Genomic DNA, 10,213 nt, shown 5'->3' with positions numbered 1-10,213 from the left:
AAAAAAAAAAAATGTCCAGGCCCACGCTTACCCGTGCCATGGAGAGCGGCGACCGCTGGCATGGTACCGTCGATAAAAATGTTTCCCAACTCAAGCACTGTCAAACTCACCTTTCAGAAACTGGGACCAAATGTCCAGATTTCTGTTTGGACTTGGAGGAAAATGGATTATTCTGCCATCTTTGGTTTTTAAAACAGCATTGTTTACTGTTATTATTCTTATTAAAACGGCGCCTTCAACTGCAACTCAAAGTAAAATTGCATGCGTTTTTGGCGAGGGACCTGGGAAACTGCCGAGTGGTATGGTAGTGGCAAAAAATCAAAAAAAATCAAAAAAATCAAAAAATCAAAAAATTAAAGAAAAATCAAAAAAATTATAAAAAACATGGCGTCCGAATACTCGAGTATTCGCTTGTAAGCATGGGAGTGTACTTGGGTACCTCATTACACTGTTGTGCACAGCCTTATTACATATTAAAACAAACGGGTGTGCCGCTCTAATGGGTCATTTTGTCGCCCAAAACCCCTAAACATGGGTCCCATTTTTAACAAAAATACCATTCAAAAATGGGTCCGTTTTTCAAAACACCCCAAATTGTGAAAAAATTGGGCCTTATTCCAAGAAAATGACCCTTAAAAAAGGGTAGGGGTTTCGAGGTTTGAGCGGCACACTCCTGTCCAAACCAAATCTGTATTTAAATGTACACTGTACAATGAGTGTTTTAATTCATGAAAGTTATCTGTACCGGTAATCGATCCATGGCAAATCAGATTTTTTTGGTGGTATTTTGAACCCCCGTAATTGATGTTTTCCTGGCATCTACATGTACTAACATCTACTAATACTATGTGGGTCTGGACACATGATGGCGTTTTTCTATGTACATCACATTTTCAGTTGGCAGCCTAAGGGGGGGGGGGGGGGAGGGTGTAAATCCCCTACTCCCCCCCCCCCCCCCCCCTGTAGATATATATGTAAGCCACTGCCTCTACGTGTACATTTTAAATTTTAACAACAATGTCACTAGAAAAAGGAAGCCCAATATCTACCTTGTCTATTTCCCAAGTTGACGGCTGGGGAATCAAAAGGAATCAATTAAAGCCAGTCTGCACTAGTTTGGCCAGGGGGATTAACCTCCCACAGAGTCCCAGTGTGGTCACTGACAAGTGGTTATCTCATCAACTCAGCTCTCAATTAACATAAGAAAAAGAGGATCATGGGGGACCAACAGGCACCGCTTAGGCATTATTTTCTACATAGAGGGAGCAAGTAGCTACAAGTAGTGCAGTGGGGCTTTAAGATTGAAGAAAAGAACTTCTGAGATGAGAAATGTATGCACAATGTAAAGGACGAAAGACAGATTCTAGGTTATATGTAAAGGTACGTGTGCCAATATACCAGTTCACGGTTAGTAATTAAGTGGCTTCAATGACCCCAAATATCCACAGATCTTCATAACATGAAGAGGTCCAACTTTGTACATTTTGAAATAATCACTGCTATAGTGATCACTATGAATATGACGGACAAAGGTAGCAGACAAACTATACAGTTCCTCAGGTAGACAAAGGAACATCCCTTCACTGCTATTATGTAAAAAGGTGAACATGCATGTGACACCTGTTCTACACATTTTTACATAAGAGCAGTGAAGGGATGTACCTTTGTCTACCTGAGGAACTGTATATTTTGTCCGCTTTCTTTGTCATTCCTGTTCATAGTGAGAGGTCCCACTTTGTACATTTGAAATAATCACTGCTATAGCGATGGAGGTGCTACATAAATAGCCTTTGTTCCCCCTTTTCAAAGAATACTGTACTTCATCCTGTGTATCATGGAGTGCACTGCTCGTGCATGAATGAATAATGATTACATAACTTTCATGAGCACGTATCCAGTATTTCGTCTCTGTGTAATTCACAATTTGTTCTGCAATGACCTTTATCTGCTCATGCTCATACTGCAACCGTGAACTGGCTTATTAGCTCAAGGAAAGGTTGACAATGACATGTTTATAGTGTGTCTTCCCCGGCCCTAGCTCACTGTCGTCAAATCATCTTAGGGTTTCAGGATGATTGCAGCGGCCTGTAATTCATGAGTACACTGTAGGCCTGTCTTCATCAACTCGAGATTGCCAAATATCCCGCTATTTCACCTATCCCGATCGCAAATTATCCAGCTAATTTGCGTCCTCATCAGCCCGCAGTACAAATTAGTGGGATATTTGGTCGGGATAATTTCACAAAAAATCTTGGTCTAGTTTGCAAAATATCCAGCTTGTTCCCAAATAGCTGGATAGTTTGCGCCCGTCTTCATCAGACCGAAGTTCGGAGTCAAATATCCCGATCCCATCATGCACTACGATTTCCTGTTTACGTTGTACAGCGCAGGTAAAATCTTGAATCCGCACGCTGGTCGTACAGTCATGCAGTCTCTGAAGTAAGCATGCGTCAATCTCGAGATTATTTTTCGAGCTAGTTTGTGATGAGCGTATCGGTCTGGTAAAGACGCGATTTCTAGCATTAGGATAATATCCAGAGTCTGAAATTAGCGGGATATTTGGCAATCTCGAGCTGATGAAGACGAGCCTTGTGTGTACATGTAGAAAGGGGTGTCTCGTATCTTTCAACTTGTTTTCTCCCCAGGCGTAAATTTGGGAAATTGATGAGGTAGATTGTGCCTGGCATCCAATTTCACTCTCCTTAGTTACAGATAAAGAAATAAAACAAGGAAAGAGAAGGTATTTTATCATTCTCTTAAGACAGTGAAACCTGTCAAAAAGGGAGACAAGAAAAATGGTCTTTATAGGCAGGCTGTCTTTATGTACAGGCTCCTTTAGTAGTACAATGTTTGTGTTTCTATTTCTCTTTCTTTTGCTCTTTTAAAAGTCATCTTTCTCCTTCTTCCATTTCTTCTTCTCTTTCTTTTATATTTCTCTTTAATTTCTCTTTCTCTTTTTATTTCTCTTTCTCATTCTCTTTCTCTTTCTCTTTCTCTCTCTCCTCTTTTTTCTCTTTCTCTTTCCCTTTTCTCTTCTCTTTCTCTTTCTATTTCTCTTTCTATTTCTCTCTCTATTTCTATTTCTCTTTCTCTTTCTCTTTCTCTTTCTATTTCTCTTTCTCTTTCCCTTTCTCTTTCTCTTTCTCTTTCTATTTCTCTTTCTATTTCTCTTTCTATTTCTCTTTCTCTTTCTCTTTCTCTTTCCCATTTTTCTCTTTCCCATTTTTCTCTTTCTCTTTCTTTTTCTCTTTCTTTTTCTCTTTTCCTTTCTCTTTCTCTTTCTTTCTCTTTTTCTTTCTTTCTATATGTACATGCACATGTACAGACCTGCTTCATTTTCAACCGTAAATGGATAAAAAAAAAAATCCCAAATGATAGGCTCTGTATAATTACAAAACAATTTCATGGGTACCGGTATTTGTTTTTAATAAAATTAATACAATTAAACATGCTTTTTGTTTGTATAACATTGCATGCATACAAGCTGCACAATGTGTACATTGGTATCAGTATTCATAGCAATAATCAATGAGTCTTATTTTTCTATTGATGGAAATTATTCTAGGGTAGATATAGCCTGTAGGCCTACATTTCTCACTGTAACGGCAGTAGACTCTCTTACATTGTAAAGTTGCACACATCCATGCACATGTATAATACACGATCAGCCAATAGTAAAACACTTGGACCGTCCCTCGAACCAGTAAACAGATACCGCATTTGCCGGCGAAAAGGCCCCAGCGCCGCATAGGCTGCACCCCCAACTTTGACATTTTGTAGAGGAAAAAAAAAAAAAAAAACGGACTAAACAAAATAATCGTAATTTTCTCGTAGAGGGCAGGTCCAAGCTATTGTCCTCTCTGGGGGTCAAATTTCATCTTTATATATATTTAACAAACTACACCTTATTTTAAAGCTGAAACTATGAATTTTATGAATCTGATAAATAATTAAAAAATTAATCAAAATACGAAGAGTGCCAAGGTCACGAACTTTGATTTTTATTAATTAGCGTGACGTACAGTATGAGTCAAAATAAACTAACCCCCCTAACGCGTGTAACGTTTGCAATACGTTAATTATATATTTAACGTTTGTAGGCGTTACCCGTTAGACGTTAGCGTTACCCGTTAGTTTTGTTAGTTTTGTTAGTTTTGTTAGTTTTGTTAGATGATGTTCTAAAATTGACCGAACGAAGGAACGATATATGCGCTTCAAGAAAATGATGCCTAAAATATCTGAAACATCGTAATTATCATCTCAAAATACGAGCACGAGTATGTTCAAAATTAAATACGATGAAACAATGCCAAACTAATTTGAAACATCCTTATTATCGTCTCAAAATTAGGGAATGAAGTTACGATATGTGCTTCGAGATAATGATGCCTAAAATATCTGAAACATCGTAATTATCTTCTAAAATTGACCGAAAGGAGGAACGATATATGCGCTTCAATAAAACGATGCCTAAAATATCTGAAACATCGTACTTATCATCTCAAAATACGAGCACGAGTATATTCAAAATTATTTACGATAAAACAATGCCAAACTAATCTGAAACATCCTAATTATCTTCTCAAAATTAGCGAACGAAGTTACGATATGTGCTTCGAGAAAATGATGCCTAAAATATCTGTAACATCGTAATTATCTTCTAAAATTGACTGAACGAAGGAACAATATGCACTTCAAGAAAATGATGCCTAAAATATCTGAAACATCGTACTTATCATCTCAAAATACGAGCACGAGTATATTCAAAATTATTTACGATAAAACAATGCCAAACTAATCTGAAACATCCTAATTATCTTCTCAAAATTAGCGAACGAAGTTACGATATGTGCTTCGAGAAAATGATGCCTAAAATATCTGTAACATCGTAATTATCTTCTAAAATTGACTGAACGAAGGAACAATATGCACTTCAAGAAAATGATGCCTAAAATATCTGAAACATCGTAATTATCATCTGAAGATACGAGTATATTCAAAAGTATTTACGATAAAACAAAGCCAAACTAATCTGAACATCCTAATAATCTTCTCAAAATTTAGTAGCGAACGAATTAACGATATGCGCTTCGAGAAATTGATGCCTAAAATGTCTGAAACCATGCCCCAAACGTCGAGTCTACCCTTTATCCTATTAAGTCCCTGCTTACTCGGGCTTCAGGACATCACTTTCACAGGTCATTCCTTTACCTCTCCTCCAAGTAAATCTAATTATCTCTAATCCTCTTAACTAGCGAGGGACAATTATCTATTACGTAATCACCTTGACTACAATACCTTTAATCACGAGTGTGCCAGATTAACTGCGTTTGTCTCAGTGTGTGTGTGTACTAGAACTTGTACTATAAATTGAAAAGGATATAGATCGCGGGAGAGAGAGAAGCGGAAACAATAGAATATCGCTGATGTTACAGGCTTTTATAACAAAAAGTAAGCCGACAGACCGAAAGAAATGAATGAAGAAAATGAAAACCAATATCACTGGCACTTGAAAAAATGAAAGAGACATTAAATCGCGGGAGAGAAAGAAGCGAAAACAATCAAATATTGATGATGTTACAGGCTTTCATGGCAAAAAGTAAGCCTACGCAACGACAGAAATGATTGAAGAAAATGAATGCCAATATCATCGGCGCTTGAGAAAATAAAACAATTAATGAGTTGCGGGAGAGAGACAGAAGCGAATTCAATTAAATATCGCTGATGTTATAGGCTTTTATGACAAGTTAGTAAACGGAACGAAACAAATTATTGAAGCAAATGAATGCCAATATCACCCCGGCGCTTGACAAAGTAAAAGAGAGATAGATCGCAGGGGAGGGAGAAGCTAAATCAATTATACATCGCTGATGTTACAGGCTTTCGACGGAACGACCAAAATGATTGAAGAAAATGAATGCCAATATCACCAGGCGCTTGACAAAATAGATCGCAGAGAAGAGAGAAGCGAAATCAATTATATATCACTGATGTTACAGGATTTTACGACAAAAAGTAAGTCGACGGAACGAAAAAAAAATGATTGAAGAAAATGAATACCAATATCACGGTTATCACCAGGCGCTTGAGAAAATAAAAGAGAGATACATGTAGATCGAAGGGGAGAGAAGCGAATCAATTATATATCGCCGATGTTACAGGCTTTCATGGCAAAGAGTAAGTCGACGGAACGAAAGAAATGTATGAAGAAAATGAATGCCAATATCATCGGCGCTTGAGAAGGAAAAAAAAAAAGATATAGATCGCGGGAGAGAAATAAGCGAAAACAAATAAATATCGCTGATCTTACAGGCTTGCATGACAAAGAGTAAGCCTACGGAATGAAAGAAATGAATGAAGAAAATGAATTCCAATATCACCAGGCGCTTGGCAAAATAAAAGAGAGATAGATCGCAGGGAAGAGAGAAGTGAATTCAATTATACTAAATATCGCTGATGTTACTGGCTTTTATGACAAAAAGTAAGTCGACGGAACGAAAGAAATGAATGAAAAAAATAATTCCAATATCACCAGGACATTGACAAAATACAAGAGAGATAGCTCGAAGGGGAGGGAGAAGCTAAATCAATTATACATCGCTGATGTTACAGGCTTTTACGACAAAAAGTAAGTCGACGGAACGAAAACAATGATTGAAGAAAATGAATGCCAATATCACCAGGCGCTTGACAAAATAGATCGCAGAGAAGAGAGAAGCGAAATCAATTATATATCACTGATGTTACAGGCTTTTACGACAAAAAGTAAGTCGACGGAAAATAAAAAAATTGATTGAAGAAAATGAATACCAATATCACGGTTATCACCAGGCGCTTGAGAAAATAAAAGAGAGATAGATCGAAGGGGAGAGAAGCGAATCAATTATATATCGCCGATGTATACAGGCTTTTATGGCAAAGAGTAAGCCTACGCAGTGACAAAAATGATTGAAAAAAATGAATACCAATATCACAGAACTACACGTGCACTACACTGTGAAGATCACTCCCTGGCCCTTGGCTCATGAATATAACTGTCAGATCCTGAATAGGGGCTATGATAGGATTAAGGCGATTAGCAGGTAATCCCTTTTAAGGGATTACGAACAACCCTGTAAATGTGATGTCCCTACTTTTTAAGGGGATGTTTGAGTCATGCATCGTAATTATCATCTAAAAAAACAAGCACGCATAAAATTATATTCAAAGTGATTTACGATAGAACAATGCCATATCAATCTGAATTTCTGAAACATTGTAATTATCTTCTAAAATTTACCGAAGTCTGGATATGCGCTTCAAGAAAATGATGCCTATAGTATCTGAAATACTTATCAACTCAAAATACGAGCATGGAATTTTAAAAAAAAAATCGACAAAATAATGTCAAACTTATCTTAAATTAAGCTGATATGATAACTTATGCAGACGGACGATAACTGACTTCAAATCCAGGTACTATTCCATCAATAAGGTCAAAATAATGAAGCAATTATGTCATCATGAGCGCGAGATTTTGCAAACGTAAGACACGTGAAAAAGCATTGTAGTCATCCCGATTTATCATTGAACGGTTGCTCGCCCTAAATCAAAGCCATTTTATTCGATGCCAATTATGCCCATTGTTAGCTCAAAATTGTTGAGTTTTTACAGGGCTACGGTCTCGCAAGGTGAACATCAGAAGCAAAATCTCATTTTCTGCCAATTTCATAGCAGGACAAAGAGGAAGAAAAACGCGATGAATAGTATAAAAGATAGGGATCCAATTTATCCGGATAGCTACTGCTTTATAAATTTGTTCCCCCTGCTTTTGATTAACCTGCCACACATTTATAATCCCATATAGGAGAACAATGCAATGCATGTATCTGAGCAGCGTCTCTACTGCTACCATCGCATGTCAATCATGAACAGTGGCCTAGCTCTTTTGTTCCATTTTGCAGTACATAATAATTAGTAGCCCCCTGCTGCCAATGACGAGAAACACCTCTATTTTCTCCATGCCTTTAAATATTTAATTTGTAGTGTGTCTTTTTTTATCTTTTGCATCCAGGACATGGCACAGAAAACATGCCTTCAGGAACGGTTGCATGAATTTATTTTTACAGAAATATGCATGTTGTTGATTTATGTTCATTATTTTGTTATTGGTTGCTATTTTTGGTACTAACAACGTCGTTTATAATACTAATTTAACAGTTTTCAAACATTCAACGTTTTATTTTGACATCGTTTTTTTTCTTCTTGCCCTGCATTAGAGTAATATGTTGAACATCACTTATGTTTCACTATGACTTGTTTTCTTTGAAACTCTTTACTATCTAGTCTTTCCGACTTTATTTTAAAATCTTTTGTTGTTTTTCATTATTGACTTTCTTAAGAAATAACTAATTTGTATTACTCGCTTTCTACATTTTCATTCTTATAAAATCATGTTTCGTTCCCCATTAACATATCTTAAAGCGGTAGTTCAGTTTTGGGGTGTATGGGGAAGGATTTGGACTATTCTCAGGACTTGGTGTCTAGTTTTTCTTTGCAACTCGTTACTAATTCAGTCTTTCCAACATTATTTTAATATTTAAGATATTTTGTTTTTCACTATTGATTTCCTAAAAAAATGACTACTTTGTATTACACCCCCCCCCCCACCCCTTACAGTAAATGCACCTGACCTCATCGAGTCCTCAGAAGAGACGTATTTTTGGTTCTTGGAATTCAATTTAATTCCTTCCGATTCTTCAATTTGTCATTTGGTAATAACGCGATCTGACAATTGACATACTTGAATTACTTGATTGATAAAATTGTTTAGTAGGATGACCAAGTACTTACTTTATGCACTTGCCAACATCAGGCACATCATTTTGTGTATAAAGTGCCTCATCACTTTCTACCAACCTGTATCGTAGATTGATCCGTGAGACTAGGTAGTAAATGTTGGAAAGAGGAAGACATGATATATGAAATAATAAAGGGAAAAAGATGGCCACGAGGAGAATGCCTTTTTATCTTCTATTTAGATCATTACGTGGCTGGAGAACCATCTCTGTGCAATACAATCTGAATTACCGGGAGCTTCGAACGTGCTCTTGATATTGCATAGCAGTGAGCCAGTTTTGTTTGTTTATTTATTTAAATACGGTGATTAAAAAAAACATGCTTTCAGCTTAGCATAGCTATTTTTAGCATGGAAGTCCCTACATGGTATATTAAAGTACATAAAAGTTACCAAGAAGTAGGTCCTAGCAGTCTTCAAGTTCCAAGTCCCTGGTCCTAGGGTGGAAACCTAAATCAATGGAAACTTCCTCCCTGCCTGTGTACTCTTACATTGCGTAAAATGCACTTTCTCTGTCATCAAGCATGGTTTGTAGTAGGTCCATGCATCAAGTCTCTCAGCAAGAAATTGAGATTAGAATCCAGTCGTTGACTGATATACTTATGTCAGCAAGATAAGAGATAAATTTGTTTCTCTGGGGACTTGGTGGTTGAAGGCTGGTGGAATGTGACAGCTATAGGGCCACGCGAGCGCGAGCACATACTAGTAAATCAAGTTTAGGGGTGAATATAGTAGCGATCTTTTGTTTTTCTTCCAGTCTCTCTCTACTCCGCCCCCTTTATCTCTTCACTATCTTCCCTCCTTCTTTCACTCTCCCTCCCCATCTCTCTCTCTCTCTTCTTTCTCTCTATATACCCCGTCTCCCCTCATCTCTTCCTCTCCCTCTCTCTCCCGTCCTTTCAACTTTTCTCATATTCATTCCTTTCCTTAAAATCTCACAGCATGCGCGTCATTTTCTCTGACACAACAGCCATATTTGTCCATATTAATACAAGTTCATAACCCAAACAACTTTGAAATCATCTTTTTATGAAGTTATGCGATAAAGGTTATAATTGAAGAGGTGAAAATTGGGCTCTTCTTAAAACTACAAAAGGCGGCACTCATCAGGAATGAAAAAGCACTTACGATAATGGGAAATGGGCATTAGTTGAAAGAAAAGGGGCACCAATCATATTTTGATAGGGGCATTTTCCGGAGGTGAAGGGGGCCCTTATCTGAAGTAAAAATGATTAACTTCTCGTACCTGAAAAGGGGCATTTACGAGAAGGGAAGTGCTTTTTTTATAAATTGAGGTAGCTATTATTATAAGGGGCATTTATGAAATTATAAGGTGCGCTTGTCCGAGTTAAAAGGGGGTAGTTATTAAAAGGGGAA

The 10,213-nt window shown here is 37.2% G+C and overlaps 1 long non-coding RNA gene across 1 annotated transcript; it reads right to left on the bottom strand.

Moving 5' to 3' along the window:
- Positions 1-6,318: 6,318 nt before the first annotated feature.
- LOC115927499 lies at positions 6,319-9,009 on the bottom strand. Its single transcript, XR_004065676.1, has 2 exons — positions 8,833-9,009; positions 6,319-6,834 (listed from the first exon to the last, which is right to left on the bottom strand). It is a non-coding gene; the product is annotated as an uncharacterized LOC115927499 (long non-coding RNA).
- Between the last annotated feature and the right edge of the window lie 1,204 nt (positions 9,010-10,213).

This window comes from Strongylocentrotus purpuratus, unplaced genomic scaffold, assembly GCF_000002235.5.
Source record: "Strongylocentrotus purpuratus isolate Spur 01 unplaced genomic scaffold, Spur_5.0 spur5_scaffold_20, whole genome shotgun sequence".
NCBI lineage: Eukaryota > Metazoa > Echinodermata > Echinoidea > Camarodonta > Strongylocentrotidae > Strongylocentrotus > Strongylocentrotus purpuratus.
Note: the sequence above shows the minus strand (reverse complement) of the source record. Positions and strands in the feature narration are given on the sequence as shown.